The following is an 18,381-nucleotide window of genomic DNA, read 5'->3' on the forward strand; positions in this document are numbered from 1 at the left end:
CCCGAACGTCTACAGTTCGTAAGACGGATACGTTGTTTGTTCTCTATCATGCTGCCAAGATGGGTTGGCCAGCTTCTAAGCAGACCTTATCCAGATGGATAAAACTGACCATACGTCAGGCTTACCTTCATGCTAGGTTACAGCCGCCTACATCAGTAACAGCTCATTCCACACGTTCTGTGGGAACTTCATGGGCAGCTGGTCGTGGAGCTTCTACGATGCAGCTTTGCCGTGCGGCTACATGGTGTTCCGTGCACACGTTTGTGCGCTTTTACAAGTTTGATACGTTTACGGCATCAGCATCTAGCTTTGGCCGCTTAGTGTTACAGGTGCCAAACAGCTCTCCCGCCCACAGGGGAAGCTTTGGTACGTCCCAAGAGTACTCCAGTGACCCCTAGTGGATGAAAAAGAAAATAGGATTTTGGTACTTACCAGGTAAATCCTTTTCTTTGAATCCATAGGGGGCACTGGACGCCCACCCAGAGCAGTTTTACCTGGTTTGTGGTAAGTTCAGGGGATCTTATGGTAACACACTCTCACCGACTGGTTCAAATTATCAAGTGCTGGTTATGGTGTCAACTGTTTAGTTGTCAGTAACGTTATGTGTCAACTTCATTGTTGTCCGTTATGTTATATGTAATACTCCATTGTCAACCTCTCTATAGCTCCTGTTCGGCTCAGTAAAAAACACTGAGGTACTCTGGGATATGGAGGGGTGGAGTGTTCTAAATTTAAATATTCAGTGCCCTGTTTCCTGCGGAAGCCGTCCATATCCCAAGAGTACTCCAGTGCCCCCCTATGGACTCAAAGAAAAGGATTTACCTGGTAAGTACCAAAATCCTATTTTCATCACTCCATGGCACTTATAGTTTGTTTTATATATATGTAACACCTTCACATAATTTTCCTTTACTCCTCACATTATTCACACATGCAGCAACAGCTGCTCCTACCTCTTTAACCCTATATTTCTCTAACGTCCTAGTGGATGCTGGGGACTCCGTAAGGACCATGGGGGAATAGACGGGCTCCGCAGGAGACAGGGCACTTTAAGAAAGAATTTGGATTCTGGTGTGTTCTGGCTCCTCCCTCTATGTCCCTCCTCCAGACCTCAGTTTGAATCTGTGCCCGGACGAGCTGGGTGCTACTTAGTGAGCTCTCCTGAGCTTGCTAAAAAGAAAGTATTTTGTTAGGTTTTTTATTTTCAGAGAGATCTGCTGGCAACAGACTCTCTGCTATGTGGGACTGAGGGGAGAGAAGCAGCCCTACTCACTGAAGATAGGTCCTGCTTCTTAGGCTACTGGACACCATTAGCTCCAGAGGGATCGTACACAGGATCGCACCCTTGGTCGTCCGATCCCGGAGCCGCGCCGCTGTCCCCCTCGCAGAGCCGGAAGACAGAAGCCGGTGACAGAAGCAAGAAGACTTCGAAATCGGCGGCAGAAGACTCCAGTCTTCGTATGAGGTAGCGCACAGCACTGCAGCTGTGCGCCATTGCTCCCACACTACACCCACATACTTCGGTCACTGTAAGGGAGCAGGGCGCAGGGGGGGGGGGCGCCCTGGGCAGCAATTAGAGACCTCTTTGGCAAAAGTTTGCATATATACAGTTGGGCACTGTATGTATGAGCCCCCGCCAAAATTGTACATGAAAGCGGGACAGAAGCCCGCCGTCGAGGGGGCGGGGCTTCTTCCTCAGCACTCGCCAGCGCCATGTTTTTTCTCCACAGCACCGCTGAGAGGAAGCTCCCCAGCCTCTCCCCTGCAGTTACACGGTAGAAGAGGGTAAAAAGAGAGGGGGGGCACATAATTAGGCGCAAAAATCAATATAAACAGCAGCTACTGGGTTAACATTAAGTTACGGTGTTATTCCTGGGTTAATAGCGCTTGGGTGTGTGCTGGCATACTCTCTCTCTGTCTCTCCAAAGGGCCTTATGGGGGAATTGTCTTCAGATGAGCATTCCCTGAGTGTGTGGTGTGTCGGTACGTGTGTGTCGACATGTCTGAGGTAAAAGGCTTCCCTAAGGAGGAGATGGAGCAAATGTGTGTGAGAGGGTGTCTCCGTCGACAACGCCGACACCTGTTTGGATATGTGTAATTAAGTGCTAAGGTGAATTTATTGCACAAAGGATTAGAGAACAGACAGGAAATCTACCCATGTCTGTCCCTATGTCGCAGAGACCTTTAGAGTATCTCAATGCTCACTATCCAAAATAATAGACACTGATATCGACACGGAGTTTGACTCCAGTGTCGACTACGATAATGCAAAGTTACAGCCAAAATGGCAGAAAAGTATTCAATATATGATTATTGTAATAAAAGATGATTTGCATATCACTGATGACTCATCTGTCCCTGACACAAGGGTACACATGTTTAAGGGGAAGAAAGCTGAGGTAAATTTCCCTCCTCTCATGATGAAAAAGAGCGGGAATCTCCAGACAAGAGACTGCAGTTTCCCACAAAGTATTCTCAGGCAGTATCCTTTCCCCACTAGGGCCAGGATATGATGGGAATCTTCCCCTAGGGTTTCACGTTTGCCCAAAAGGTAGCCCTGACGTAACAGCTATTCTCAGGGATCCTGCAGATAGCGTGCACATTCTGGTACACTACTCAGACCGGCGATTGTGTCGGCATGGGTTTATAGCGCTGTGGCAGCGTGGACAGGTACCTTATCAGCAGAGATTGAGACCCTAGTATGCATATAGATAGATATATGTATATATATATATATATATATATATATAAAAGATGCTGTCTTAAGAGATATGTATATATAAAGTATGCCCAAAGAGACATGAGTATACTGGGTCCTAGAGTCAAAGCTATGTCGATTTCTGCTTGACGTGTCCTGTAGAATATGCAATGGACAGATGATGCCGACTTAAGAGGCATATGGAAGGCTGATGATTATGTGGAGAAAGGTTCTCGGACCTGGTCTCCACAGCTATAGCTGGTAATTCTGATATTTTGCCTTATATTCCTGCACAGCCTAGGAAAGCACGACATTATCAAATGCAGCCTTTCGAATAAAGAAACAAGAAAGTCCGAGGTGCGTCCTTACTTGCCAGAGGCGGGGGCAGAGGAAAGAAGCTGCACAACACAGCTAGTTCCCAGGAACAGAAGTCCTCCCCGGCCTCTACAAAAATCCACCGCATGTCGCTGGGGCTCCACAGGCGGAGCTAGGCCCGGTGGGGGCACGCCTTCGTAAGTTCAGCCACAAGTGGGTTCACTCCCTGTTAGATCCCTGGGCAATAGATATTGTGTCTCAGGGATACAAGCTGGACTTTGAGAAGATGCCCCCTCACCGACAGCCCTGCCGGCTTCCCCCCACGAGAGGGAAACCGTGTTAACTGCAATTCACAAATTGTATCTTCAACAGGTGGTGGTCAAGGTTCCCCTCCTTTAACAAGGAGGGGGTTATTATTCGACCATGTTGTAGTCCCGAAACCAGATGGTTCGGTCAGACCCATATTGAATTTAAAATCCCTGAACATATACCTGAAAAGGTTCAAGTTCAAGATGGAATCGCTAAGAGCGGTCATTGCAAGCCTGAAAGGGGGAGATTTTATGGTGACTCGGGACATAAAGGATGCATACCTTCATGTCCCCATTTATCCACCTCATCAGGCGTACCTCAGAATTGCGGTACGGGATTGTCATTACCAATTTCAGACGTTGCCGTTTTGGTCTCTCCACGGCCTTGAGAATATTCACCAAGGTAATGGCGGAAATGATGGTGCTCCTGCGGAAGCAAGGTGTCACTATTATCACGTACTTGGACGATCTCATAAAAGCGAGATCAAGAGAGCAGTTGCTGAACAGCGTATCACTTTCTCTGGAAGTGTAACGGCAACACGGCTGGATTCTATATATTCCAAAGTCGCAGCTGGTTCCTACAGCTTATCTGCCTCTCCTAGGCATGATCCTAGACACAGACCAGAAAAGGGTTTATCTCCCGATAGAGAGAGCTCAGGAGCTCGTGACGCTGGTCAGGAATCTATTAAAACCAAAACAGGTGTCAGTGCATCACTGCACTCGAGTCCTGGGAAGGAGGGTGGCATCATACGAGGCCATTCCCTTCGGCAGGTTCCATGCGAGGACTTTCCAATGGGACTTACTGGACAAGTGGTCCGGATCACATCTTCAGATGCATCGGTTAATCACCCTTTCCCCCAGGGCCAGGGTGTCTCTCCTGGGGTGGCTGCAGAGTGCTCACCTTCTCGAAGGTCGCAGTTTCGGCATTCAGGACTGGGTCCTGGTGACCACGGATGCAAGCCTCCGAGGGTGGGGGGCAGTCACACAGGGAAGAAATTTCCAAGGGCTGTGGTCAAGGCAGGAGACTTGCCTTCACATCAGTATCCTGGAACTAAGGGCCATATACAACGCCCTAAGTCAAGCGGAGACCCTGCTTCGCGACCAACCGGTTCTGATTCAGTCAGACAATATCACCGCAGTGGCTCATGTAAACCGCAAGGCGGCACAAGGAGCAGGGTGGCGATGGTAGAAGCCACCAGAATTCTTCGCTGGGCGGAGAATCAAGTAAGCGCACTGTCAGCAGTGTTCATTCCGGGAGTGGACAACTGGGAAGCAGACTTCCTCAGCAGGCACGACCTCCACCCGGAAGAGTGGGGACTTCATCAAGAAGTCTTCATGCAGATTGCAAGTTGGTGGGAACTGCCACAGGTGGCCATGATGGCATCCCGCCTCAACAAAAGGCTGCATAGATATTGTGCCAGGTCAAGAGACCCTCAGGCGATAGCTGTGGACGCACTGGTGACACCGTGGGTGTTCCCGTCGGTCTATGTATTTCCTCCTCTTCCTCTCATACCCAAGGTGCTGAGAATCATAAGGAACCGAGGAGTGAGAACAATACTCTTTGTTCCGGATTGGCCAAGAAGGACTTGGTATCCAGATCTGCAAGAAATGCTCACAGAGGACCCGTGGCCTCTGCCTCTAGGACAGGACTTGTGCAACAGGGGCCCTGTCTGTTCCAAGACTTACCGCGGCTGCGTTTGACGGCATGGCGGTTGAACGCCGGATCCTAGCAGAAAAAGGCATTCCGGATGAGGTCATTCCTACGCTGATAGAGGCTAGGAAGGATGTGACGGCTCAAAATTATCACTGTATATGGCAAAAATATGTGGCTTGGTGTGAGGCCAGGAATGCCCCTATGGAGGAATTCCAGCTGGGCCTTTTCCTTCACTTCCTACAGTCGGGAGTGACTTTGGGCCTTAAATTGGGTTCCATTAAGGTTCAGATTTCGGCCTTATCCATTTTCTTTCAAAAAGAACTGGCTTCTCTGCCTGAAGTTCAGACGTTTGTAACGAGAGTGCTGCATGTTCAGCCCCCTTTTGTGCCTCCAGTGGCACCTTGGGATCTTAACGTGGTGTTGAGTTTCCTGAAATCACACTGGTTTGAACCACTCAAAACGATGGAAGTAAAATATCTCACGTGGAAGGTGGTCATGCTTGGCTTCGGCTAGGCGTGTGTCAGAATTGGCGGCTTTGTCACATAAAAGCCCTTATCTGGTTTTCCATGCGGATAGAGCAGAATTGCGGACCGCCCACAATTTCTGCCGAAAGTGGTTTCATCCTTTCATATAAACCAACCCATTGTGGTGCCTGTGGCTACTGCTGACTTGGAGGATTCCGAGTCGCTGGATGTAGTCGGGGCTTTGAAGGTTTATGTAGCCAGAACGGCTAAGGTCAGGAAAACAGAATCTTTGTTTATCCTGTATGCTTCCAACAAGCTTGGGCGCCTGCTTCAAAGCAAACTATTGCTCGCTGGATTTGTAACACGTTTCAGCAGGCTCATTCTGCGGCTGGGTTGCCGCTGCCTAAATCAGTTAAGGCCCATTCCACAAGGAAGGTGGGCTCTTCTTGGGCGGCTGCCCGAGGGGTCTCGGCATTACAGCTTTGCCGAGCAGCTACTTGGTCAGGTTCAAACACCTTTGCAAAGTTCTAGAAGTTTGATACCCTGGCTGAGGAGGACCTTGTGTTTGCTCATTCGGTTCTGCAGAGTCATCCGCACTCTCCCGCCCGTTTGGGAGCTTTGGCATAATCCCCATGGTCCTTATGGAGTCCCCAGCATCCACTAGGACGTTAGAGAAAATAAGATTTTACTTACCGGTAAATCTATTTCTCGTAGTCCGTAGTGGATGCTTGGCGCCCGTCCCAAGTGCGGACTTCTTCTGCAATACTTGTATATAGTTATTGCTTAAATAAGGGTTATGTTATGGTTGCATCAGGGTTGATCTGATGCTCCGTTGTTGTTCATACTGTTAACTGGATATGTTTATCACAAGTTATACTGTGTGATTGGTGTGACTGGTATGAGTCTTGCCCTGGATTCCAAAATCCTTTCCTTGTACTGTCAGCTCTTCCGGGCACAGTTTCTCTAACTGAGGTCTGGAGGAGGGACATAGAGGGAGGAGCCAGAACACACCAGAATCCAAATTCTTTCTTAAAGTGCCCTGTCTCCTGCGGAGCCCGTCTATTCCCCCATGGTCCTTACGGAGTCCCCAGCATCCACTACGGACTACGAGAAATAGATTTACCGGTAGGTAAAATCTTATTTTTTTATCACTCCTGCGATGCCCTGGGGTTGTCTGGCTGGGTGGCTCTGGGGTGTCATGCCCCCCGGACCTGAACCCCTATAGTTAGTGTTAGGGACTTACCCAATGAGAGGCTACCTTGATGCGGTGGGTAAGCTCATAGCCCTGGCCAGGAATATGCTAAGTGCCTCTGGTTACTACAGGTTGAGCTAGTGTGAGATAGTGCACCTGCTACCTTTTCCCTCTGTACACTTTACTAAGTCTCAAGCAGAGTAGCACCTCACTACCTAATTAAGGTGTGCAAATTAGGGCCCTTTTCCCCAGGTTATATCATACGACTACACAAGTGCCCGTTTTCCCATGTATACATTGGGCCCATGTTTGGCTTACCTCCCAGTGTAACCTCTCTAGTGCGCTCAATATGGCTACCTCATCTGGTACGCTTGTGGATGGGATGAAAATACATGGACCTGATAGTTTTGTTGGTACCCTACTCTGAATGTTAGGATGCTGCAATCACCCCCATTTTGTGTCATCTCTTCTAGGGATGGACTATTCCACCCAGGGTAATCCTACGCAGTGCGCCGAAGATGGCTGCCGCACCTGGTACCCTGTGAGGGTGGAATACACAGACCATGAAAGTTATTACCCAAAATGCCTACACCAACCCTACATTATGATTACTCTATGCATTTTAGGTTTTCATTTTTATGTTTGTGTGGCCTGTGTATTGCTGTATTAATCTTCTGTATTATGTTTGTTTTGATGCCTGTAAAGCGCCTTGAGTCCTGTTTGGAGAAAGAGCGTTATATAAATAAAATTATTATTATTATTATATAAAGCTGAACCTGCTGTTAGTGCTGACATAGTAGCATGCCATGCGGTGTCTAGAATAGTTTTCCAGTCCTCATCCAGAAGGAGACGTATATCTTTACACCTGGAATGCAGCTGGAGCAGGCCTGCTTCTAAAACATAGGGGGTCATTCCGAGTTGTTTGCTCGCAAGCGGATTTTAGCAGATTTGCTCATGCTAAGCCGCCGCCTACTGGGAGTGAATCTTAGCATCTTAAAATTGCGAACGATGTATTCGCAATATTGCGATTACACACCTCGTAGCAGTTTCTGAGTAGCTCCAGACTTACTCGGCATCTGCGATCATTTCAGTGCTTGTCGTTCCTGGTTTGACGTCACAAACACACCAAGCGTTCGGCCAGACACTCCTCCGTTTCTCCGGCCACTCCTGCGTTTTTTCCGGAAACGGTAGCGTTTTTTCCCACACGCCCATAAAACGGCCTGTTTCCGCCCAGTAACACCCATTTCCTGTCAATCACATTACGATCGCCAGAACGATGAAAAAGCCGTGAGTAAAATTCCTAACTGCATAGCAAATTTACTTGGCGCAGTCGCAGTGCGGACATTGCGCATTAAGCGGAAAATCGCTGCGATGCGAAGATTTTTACCGAGCGAACAACTCGGAATGACCCCCATAGTCACAACGGGGTATATTTACTAAGCTCCCGATTTTGACCGATTTGGTGTTTTTTCTTCAAAGTGTCATCTCGGGAATTTACTAAACTCAAATCTCGGCAGTGATGAGGGCATTCATATTTTTTGGGTAGTCAAAGAAAAAAAAATACGAATGAATACACCATCGGTCAAACGCGGCTGTTTAGGTATAGAACTCGGTAATTTACTAAAAATTCTATTTCACAAACACTGCCGGCAATAGCCAAACACTGCTGTGAAAAATTACAAATTGTAATAAAAAACTGTTTTAAAACAGACCTGCTTTTTCTCTTACGTCCTAGAGGATGCTGGGGACTCCGTAAGGACCATGGGGTATAGACGGGCTTCGCAGGAGACATGGGCACTCTAAAGACTTTAGGATAGAATGGGTGTGCACTGGCTCCTCCCTCTATGCCCCTCCTCCAGACCTCAGTTGGATCCTGTGTCCAGAGGCGACTGGGTGCACTGCAGGGGAGCTCTACTGAGTTTCTCTGAGAAAGACTTTTGTTCGGTTTTTTATTTTCAGGGAGCACTGCTGGCAACAGGCTCCCTGCATCGTGGGACTGAGGGGAGAGAAGCAGACCTACTTAAATGATAGGCTCTGCTTCTTAGGCCCAGGTCCAGAGGGAGGTCCACCATTAGGTCCAGAGGGAGTCGGAACGCAGGTCTCACCCTTGCTGTTCGTCCCGGAGCTGCGCCGCCGTTGTCCTCACAGAGCCGGAAGATAGAAGCCGGGTGAGTATGAGAAGAAAGAAGACTTCAAAGGCAGCAGAAGACTTCATGATCTTCACTGAGGTTGCTCCTACACAGTTCACACACAGCAGGCACTGTACAGGTGCAGGGCGCAGGGGGGGCGCCCTGGGCAGCATTATTAACCTCAAGGGACACTGGCATAGACAGTAGATACTGCAGAGGCAGTATATTAATAAACCCCCGCTAGTTTAAATAATTTGAGCGGGACCGAAGCCTGCCGGTGAGGGGGCGGAGCATGATCTCTCAGCACTAACCAGCGCCATTTTCCCCACAGCACACTGCAGACGCTGGCTCCCCGGACTCTCCCCTGCTGAACACGGTGACAGAGGGCAAAAAAGAGGGGGGGGGGGGGCACTTGTAAGGCGCAGTGAGTGTATAGATATATCTATATAATTATATCAAAGCGCTGTTTTTTCTGGGAATTTGTTTCCAGTATCATTAGCGCTGGGTGTGTGCTGGCATACTCTCTCTCTGTCTCTCCAAAGGGCCTTATTGGGGGTACTGTCTCCATAAAAATACAATCCCTGTGTGTGTGGGGGTGTCGGTACGCGTGTGTCGGCATGTCTGAAGCGGAAGGCTCATCTAGGGAGGAGGTGGAGCAGATGATTGTGGTGTCTCCGTCGGCAACGCAGACACCTGATTGGTTGGACATGTGGAATGTTTTAAATGCAAATGTGACTTTGTTACATAAGTGATTAGACAAAGCAGAGTCCAGGGATAATACAGGGAGTCAATCCATGGCTTTGACGGTGTCACAGGGCCCTTCAGGGTCTCAAAAACGTCCCCTATCCCAAATAGCAGACACTGATACCGACACGGATTCTGACTCCAGTGTCGACTACGATGATGCAAGGTACACCCAAGGGTGGCCAAAAGTATTCATTATATGATTATTGCAATAAAAAATGTTTTGCATATCACAGTTGATCCCTCTGTCCCAGACACGAGGGTGCACATGTATGAGGGAAAGAAACTTGAGGTAACCTTTCCCCCATCTCATGAGCTGAACGCATTATTTGAAAAAGCTTGGGAAACTCCGGACAAAAAACTGAAGATTCCCAAAAGAATTCTTATGGCGTATCCTTTCCCTGCAAAGGGACAGGGTATGGTGGGAATCCTCGCCCAGGGTGGACAAGGCTTTGACGCGCTTACCCAAGAAGGTGACGCTACCGTCTTCAGACACGGCAGCCCTCAAGGTTCCTGCTGATCGCAGACAGGGAACAACTTTAAAATCAATCTATACAGGACAGATACCTTGTCAGCTGATATTGATACCCTGGATAGGGATACCATTTTGTTGACCTTAGGTCACATCAAAGACGCAGTCTTATATATGAGAGACGCTCAGAGACGTCGGGCTACTAGGTTTCAGGGCCAACGCCATGGCGATCTCGGCTAGGCGAGCACTGTGGACCCGCCAATGGACAGGTGATGCCGACTCAAAGAGGCATATGGAAGTTTTACCTTACAAGGGTGAGGTTTTATTTGGGGAAGGTCTCGCGGACCTAGTTTCCACAGCTACCGCGGATAAATCTATTTTTTTGCCTTATGTTCCCCCACAGCAAAAGAAAACACCACAGTATCAGATGCAGTCCTTTCGGTCGCATAAGTCCAGAAGAGGTCTGGGCTCTTCCTTCCTTGCCAGAGGTAAGGGTAGAGGGAAAAGAATGCCTGCTACGGCCAGTTCCCAGGAACAGAAGTCCTCCCCGGCTTCTACTAAATCCACCGCATGACACTGGGGCTACACTGAGGGAGTCCGCACCGGTGGGGGCACATCTTCGACTCTTCAGCCACGTCTGGGGTCAGTCGGACGTGGATCCTTGGGCGATGGAAATAGTATCCCAAGGCTACAAGCTGGAATTCGAAGACGTGCCTCCTCGACGATTCATCAAATCGGCTTTACCAGCTTCTCCCCCAGAGAGGGAGATAGTTTTAGCTGCAATTCAAAAGCTGTGTCAACAGCAAGTGATTATCAAGGTTCCCCTAATAAATCAGGGAAAAGGGTACTATTCAACCCTATTTGTGGTCCCGAAACCGGATGGCTCGGTCAGACCCATACTAAACTTAAAATCCCTGAACCTGTACTTAAAAAGGTTCAAGTTCAAGATGGTATCACTCAGGGCAGTTATCTCCAGCCTGGAAGGGGGGGATTTTATGGTGTCACTAGACATAAAGGATGCATACCTTCATGTCCCCATATATCCTCCTCATCAGGCATACCTGAGGTTCGCTGTACAGGACTGTCATTACCAGTTTCAGACGTTGCCGTTTGGGCTTTCCACAGCCCCGAGGGTGTTCACCAAGGTAATGGCGGAAATGATGGTGCTCCTGCGCAGGCAAGGGATCACAATTATCCTGTACTTGGACGATCTCCTGATAAAAGCGAGATCAAAGGAACAATTGCAGAGATGCGTGGCGCTCTCCCTGAGAGTACTACAGCAACATGGCTGGATTCTAAATCTACCAAAGTCACAGTTGGTTCCAACGACTCGGCTGTCTTTCTTAGGCATGATTCTGGACTCAGAACAAAAGAGGGTTTTTCTCCCGATGGAAAAAGCCCAGGAACTCCAGAACATGGTCAGAGACCTGTTAGAACCGAAAAGAGTGTCAGTCCATCAATGCACTCGAGTACTGGGGAAAATGGTGGCGACCTACGAGGCCATCCCCTTCGGCAGGTTTCATGCGAGGACTTTTCAGTGGGACTTTCTGGACAGGTGGTCCGGGTCCCATCTTCAAATACATCAGAAAATAACCCTGTCCCCCAGGGCCAGGGTGTCTCTCCTGTGGTAGCTGCAGAGTGCTCACCTTCTACAGGGTCGCAGGTTCGGCATTCAGGACTGGGTTCTGGTGACCACAGACGCGAGCCTCCGAGGATGGGGAGCAGTCACACAAGGAAGGAATTTTCAGGGACTGTGGTCAAGCCAGGAAGCTTGTCTACACATCAACATACTGGAATTGAGGGCCATATACAACGGCCTACAACAAGCGGAGAATATTCTTCGCGACCTACCGGTTCTGATTCAATCAGACAACGTCACAGCCGTGGCTCATGTAAACCGCCAAGGCGGGACAAGGAGCAGAGTGGCAATGGCGGAAGCCACCAGGATTTTGTGCTGGGCAGAAAATCACGTAAGCGCTCTGTCAGCAGTATTCATTCTGGGAGTGGACAACTGGGAAGCAGACTTACTCAGCAAACACGCTCTCCATCCAGGAGAGTGGGGACTTCATCAAGAAGTTTTTGCAGAGATAACAAGTCTTTGGGGACTTCCTCAAATAGACATGATGGCGTCACGCCTCAACAAGAAGCTTCGGAGGTACTGTGCCAGGTCAAGGGACCCTCAGGCAGTAGCGGTGGATGCCCTGGTGACACTGTGGGTGTTTCAGTCGGTCTATGTGTTCCCTCCTCTTCCTCTCATCTCAAAAATACTGAGAATCATAAGACAAAAAAGAGTACAGACAATACTCATTGTTCCAGATTGGCCTCGAAGGGCCTGGTACTCAGATCTTCAGGAACTGCTCACAGAAGATCCATGGCCTCTTCCTCTCAGGAAGGACCTGTTGCAACAGGGGCCCTGCGTTTTTTCCAAGACTTACCGAGGTTACGTTTGACGGCATGGCGGTTGAACGCCGAATCCTAGCTGGGAACGGTATTCCGGAGGAAGTCATCCCTACTCTGATAAAGGCTAGGAAGGAGGTGACGGCGAAACATTATCACCGTATCTGGAGGAAGTATGTTTCTTGGTGTGAAGCCAAGAATGCTCCTACGGAAGATTTCCACTTGGGCCGGTTTCTCCACTTTCTACAGACAGGAGTGGATATGGGCCTAAAGTTAGGCTTCATTAAGGTACAGATTTCGGCCCTATCTATATTCTTCCAGAAAGAATTGGCTTCTCTCCCAGAAGTCCAGACTTTTGTAAAGGGAGTGCTACACATCCAGCCCATTTTTGTGCCCCCCAGTGGCACCATGGGACCTTAGCGTGGTGTTACGGTTCCTAAAATCTCACTGGTTTGAGCCTCTTCAAACAGTTGAATTAAAATTTCTCACTTGGAAGGTGGTCATGTTGTTGGCCTTGGCATCTGCAAGGCGGGTGTCCGAATTGGCGGCCTTGTCTCATAAGAGCCCCTATCTCATTTTCCATGTGGATAGAGCAAAGTTGAGGACTCGTCCTCAATATTTACCTAAGGTGGGGTCATCGTTTCTTATGAACCAACCTATTGTGGTGCCTGTGGCTACGGGAGACTTGGAGGATTCCAAATCCCTTGATGTAGTCAGGGTCTTAAAAATTTACGTAGCCAGGACGGCTCGGATTAGGAAAACAGAAGCTCTGTTTGTCCTGTATGCAGCCAACAAGGTTGGCGCTCCTGCTTCTAAGCAGACTATTGCTCGCTGGATCTGTAACACGATTCAGCAGGCTCATTCTACGGCTGGATTGCCGGTACCAAGTTCGGTAAAGGCCCATTCCACTAGGAAGGTGGGCTCTTCTTGGGCGGCTGCCCGAGGCGTCTCGGCTTTACAGCTTTGCCGAGCGGCTACTTGGTCGGGTTCAAACACTTTTGCAAAATTCTACAAGTTTGATACCCTGGCTGATGAGGACCTCATGTTTACTCAATCGGTACTGCAGAGTCATCCGCACTCTACCGCCCGGTTTGGAGCTTTGGTATAATCCCCATGGTCCTTACGGATTCCCCAGCATCCTCTAGGACGTAAGCGAAAATACGATTTTAAACCTACCGGTAAATCTTTTTCTCCTAGTCCGTAGAGGATGCTGGGCGCCCGTCCCAGTGCGGACAAAATTCTGCAAGACTTGTATATAGTTGTTGCTTACATAAGGGTTATGTTACAGTTAAGATCAGTCATGGCTGATACTGTTTTGTTCATACTGTTAACTGGTTGCGTATATTCCAGGTTATACGGTGTGGATGGTGTGGGCTGGTATGAATCTTGCCCTTAGATTAACAAAAATCCTTTCCTCGTACTGTCAGTCTCCTCTGGGCACAGTTTCTCTAACTGAGGTCTGGAGGAGGGGCATAGAGGGAGGTGCCAGTGCACACCCATTCTATCCTAAAGTCTTTAGAGTGCCCATGTCTCCTGCGGAGCCTGTCTATACCCCATGGTCCTTACGGAGTCCCCAGCATCCTCTACGGACTAGGAGAAAAAGATTTACCGGTAGGTTTAAAATCTTAGTTTTTTTACCGTGTTCTGATAGTCATGCACGGATCCATGAGATCCATGCATGTTTATCAGTGGGAAGCGGTGGGAAAGTGTTTAAAATCTGGAAAAAAAATTGCGTGGGGTCCCCCCTCCTAAGCAAAACCAGCCTCGGGCTCTTTGAGCCGGTGCTGGTTGTAAAAATATGGGGGAAAAATTGACAGGGGTTCCCCCATATTTAAACAACCAGCACCGGGCTCCACTAGTCAGAGAGATAATGCCACAGCCGGGGGACACATTTATGTTGGTCCCTGTGGCCCTGGCATTAAATCACTAACTGGTCACCCCTGGCCGGGGTACCCTGGAGGAGTGGGAACCCCTTAAATCAAGGGGTCCCCCCACTCCAGCCACCCAAGGGCCAGGGGTGAAGCCCGAGGCTGCCTCCCCCTCATCCAAGGGCGGCGGATGGGGGGCTGATAGCCAAGTGTAAAAATAAAGAATATTGTTTTTTGTAGTAGAACTACAAGTCCCAGCAAGCCTCCCCCGCAAGCTGGTACTTGGAGAACCACAAGTACCAGCATGCGGGGGAAGAAACGGGTCCGCTGGTACCTGTAGTTCTACTGCAAAAAAAATACCCAAATAAAAACAGTACACAAAACTTTATTACATACATGCATACCGACACACACAAACTTACCTATGTTGACACGAAGCAGTCGGTCCCCTCCTCCAAGTAGAATCCACGGGTTACCTGTCAATAAAATTATACTCACAACAATCCAGTGTAGATCGGTCCTCTTCTACTTGTAATCCTCGTACTTGGCAAAACAATAAAATGCAAAACCCGGACCACGCACTGAAAGGGGTCCCATGTTTACACATAGGACCCCTTTCCCCGACTGCCGGGACCCCCCGTGACTCCTGTCAAAGAGGGTCCCTTCAGCCAATCAGGGAGCGCCACATCTTGCCACTCTCCTGATTGGCTGTGCGCTCCTGAGCTGACAGGCAGCACACGGCAGAGATACAATGTAGCGCATAGGCTGGTTTTGCTTAGGAGGGGGGACCCCACGCAAATTTTTTCTTGATTTTTAACACTTTTTTCTTTTTTCTTTTTTAAAGGTGCACAATGAAGCCCTGCACGGATCTCAGAGATCCGGCCGAGATTCATTGTGTTAATGTCGGCAGTGTTTTACTATTCACTCCCATAAAACACTGTCTGAAAACACGAATGACATCAACATCGGAAAACTCTAAAATGCAGAATACGACAGCATAGTAAATGAGGCGTAAAAAATTCAAAAAGTTGCAAACTCACACATTTGAACTTTAACCTAATTCAGAAAAATACGAATTTTAGTAAATATACCCCAACATTGCAAAAACAAATAAAGATAAGCCGCCTGGACCCCAGGGTTTTAGCCAGACTTAGAAATGGAAACTGTATTTAAGTACATTAAGTGCCCCTGGTCCTTTCTCCTCAGGTGTCCGCTGGAGGGCCTGGGTAAAATCTCTGGTAAACTTTCCAGATAAATTCTTAATACAGCCAGATGCTTGCCAGCCAACCACTGGAAACACCTGACACCCTCTTCTCTACATGAGTAGATTCCATAAATATACCCAGGCCTGGTGTGATTGGTTCTCTGATAATAGCCCATCCCATCAAAGAGACCAATCCAATGGCTTTTAAATCATTTTTCTCTAACGTCCTTGAGGATGCTGGGACTCCGTAAGGACCATGGGGAATAGACGGGCTCCGCAGGAGATAGGGCACTTTAAGAAAGCTTTGGACTCTGGGTGTGCACTGGCTCCTCCCTCTATGCCCCTCCTCCAGACCTCAGTTTTTACACTGTGCCCAGAGCAGGATGGGTGCACTGCAGAGAGCTCTCCTGAGTTCTCTGCCTAATAGTATTTTTGTTTGGATTTTTTCTCTACTTTTTCTACTTTTTCACAGGGAGCACTGCTGGCAACAGGCTCCCTGCATCGAGGGACTGAGGAGAGAGGAGCAGACCTTCTTGTCTAAGATAGGCTCTGCTTCCTCCGCTACTGGACACCATTAGCTCCAGAGGGGGTGAACGCAGGTTCTTACTGGGCGTCCACCCCCGGAGCCGCGCCGCCGTTCTCCTCACAGAGCTAGAAGAACAGAAGACAGAAGTCGTCAGGCGGCAGAAGCCTTCAGCTTCACGGAGGTAACGCACAGCACTGCAGCTGTGCGTCATTGCTCCCATACACCTCACACACTCCGGTCACTGTAAGGGTGCAGGGCACAGGGGGGGGGCGCCCTGGGCAGCAATATAAACACCTCTTATGGCAAAAGACAATATACATGTACAGGTGGGCACTGTACATGTATATAAAAGAGCCTCCGCCATATTTCTGTAAGTTTGAGTGGGACAGAAGCCCGCCGCCGAGGGGGCGGGGCTTCTCCCTCAGCACTCACCAACGCCATTTTTTCTCCACAGCACCGCTGAGAGGTAGCTCCCCTAACTCTCCCCTGCTTACACACGGTGAAGGGGTGTTTAAAAGAGAGGGGGGGGGGGCACATAATTGGCGGATAACATATTATACAGCGCTGCTGGGGAAAAACATTTTGTGTTGGTCTCCAGGATCATTGCGCTGCGGTGTGTGCTGGCATACTCTTTCTCTGTCTCTCCAAAGGGCCTTGACAGGGATACTGTCTTCAGAAAAGGGGTTCCCTGTGTGTGTGAAGTGTGTCGGTACGCGTGTGTCGACATTTTTGACGAGGAAGGCTCGCTTAATGTGGAGGGGGAGTGCTTGAATGTCATGTCGCCGTCGGCAACGCCGACACCGGAATGGGCGGATATGCTGAATGTCTTGAATGCAAATGTCAATCTATTGCATAAAAGGTTAGACAAGGCTGAAGCTAGGGATCAGTCAGGTAGCCAGTCCATGCCTGTCCCTGTGGCGCCAGGCCCTTCGGGGTCTCAGAAGCGCACCATATCCCAGATCGATGACACAGATACCGAGAACAGAAACTGACTCTAGTGTCGACTATGAAGATGCAAAATTACAGCCGAAGGTGGCAAAAGGTATTCGGTACATGATTATTGCCATTAAAGAGGTTTTGCATATTACTGAGGAACCCCGGTCCCTGACACGAGGGTACACATGTATAAAGGGAAATAGCCTGAAGTCATCTTTCCATCCTCATTTGAGCTAAGCGAATTGTGCGAAAAGGCTTGGGAATCTCCGGATAGGAGACCACAAGTTCCCAAAAGGATTCTTATGGCGTATCCTTTTCCACAAACTGATAGGATACGCCGGGAATCTTCGCCTAAAGTAGACAAGGCGCTAACACGCTTGTCCAAAAAGGTGGCGCTGCCTTCTCAGGATACGGCTTCCCTCAAAGAACCTGCTGATCGCAGGCAGGAAATTACCTTGAAGCACATTTACACTCAGGTACTATTGCTAGACCGGCTATGGCGTCGGCCTGGGTTTGTAGTGCGGTTGTGGCATGGGCAGATTCATTATGTACGGAGATTGACACCTTAAATAGGGATGCTATTCAAATGACCATAGAGCATATCAGAGATGCTGCCTTGTATATGAGAGATGCTCAGAGAGACATTTGTTTATTAAGCTCCAGAATAAATGCTATGTCTATTTCTGCTAGGCGGCTCTTGTGGACCCGACAGTGGACGGGAGATGCCGATTCAAAGCGGCATATGGAGTCCTTGCCTTACAAAGGGGAGGAGTTGTTTGCAGACGGCCTCTCGGACCTTGTCTCTATGGCTACGGCTGGTAAGTCGAATTTATTACTTTATGTCCCCCCGCAGCATACAAAAAAGGCACCTCATTATCAAATGCAGTCCTTTCGTTCCAATAAAAACAAAAAGGTACGGGGATCGTCCTTTGCTGCCAGAGGGAAAGGCAGGGGAAAGAAGCTGCACACAGCTAGTTCCCAAGAGCAAAAGTCTTCCCCTGCCTCTGCAAAGTCCACCGCATGACGCTGGGGCTTCCCGGGGGGAGGCAGATCTAATGGGGGCTCGTCTTCGGTTTTTCAGCCACGTCTGGGTTCACTCGCAGGTGGATCCCTGGGCATTAGAGATTGTTTCTCAGGGATACAGGCTGGAATTCGAAGACTTGCCTCCTCGCCGGTTTTTCAAATCGGCTCTGCCGGCTAACCCGTCAGAGAGGGAGCTAGTGTTGCCGGCAATCCAAAAATTGTATATTCAACAGGTGATTGTCACAGTTCCTCATCTCCAGCAAGGAGAGGGATATTACTCAACCCTGTTTGTGGTTCCGAAACCGGACGGTTCGGTCAGACCCATTTTAAACCTAAAATCTCTGAACCTGTACTTGAAGAGTTTCAATTTCAAGATGGAATCACTCAGGGCGGTCATCGCCAGCCTGGAGAGGGGGGATTGGATGGTGTCCCTGGACATAAAGGATGCATA

Source organism: Pseudophryne corroboree, chromosome 11, assembly GCF_028390025.1.
Source record: "Pseudophryne corroboree isolate aPseCor3 chromosome 11, aPseCor3.hap2, whole genome shotgun sequence".
Taxonomy (NCBI): Eukaryota; Metazoa; Chordata; class Amphibia; order Anura; family Myobatrachidae; genus Pseudophryne; species Pseudophryne corroboree.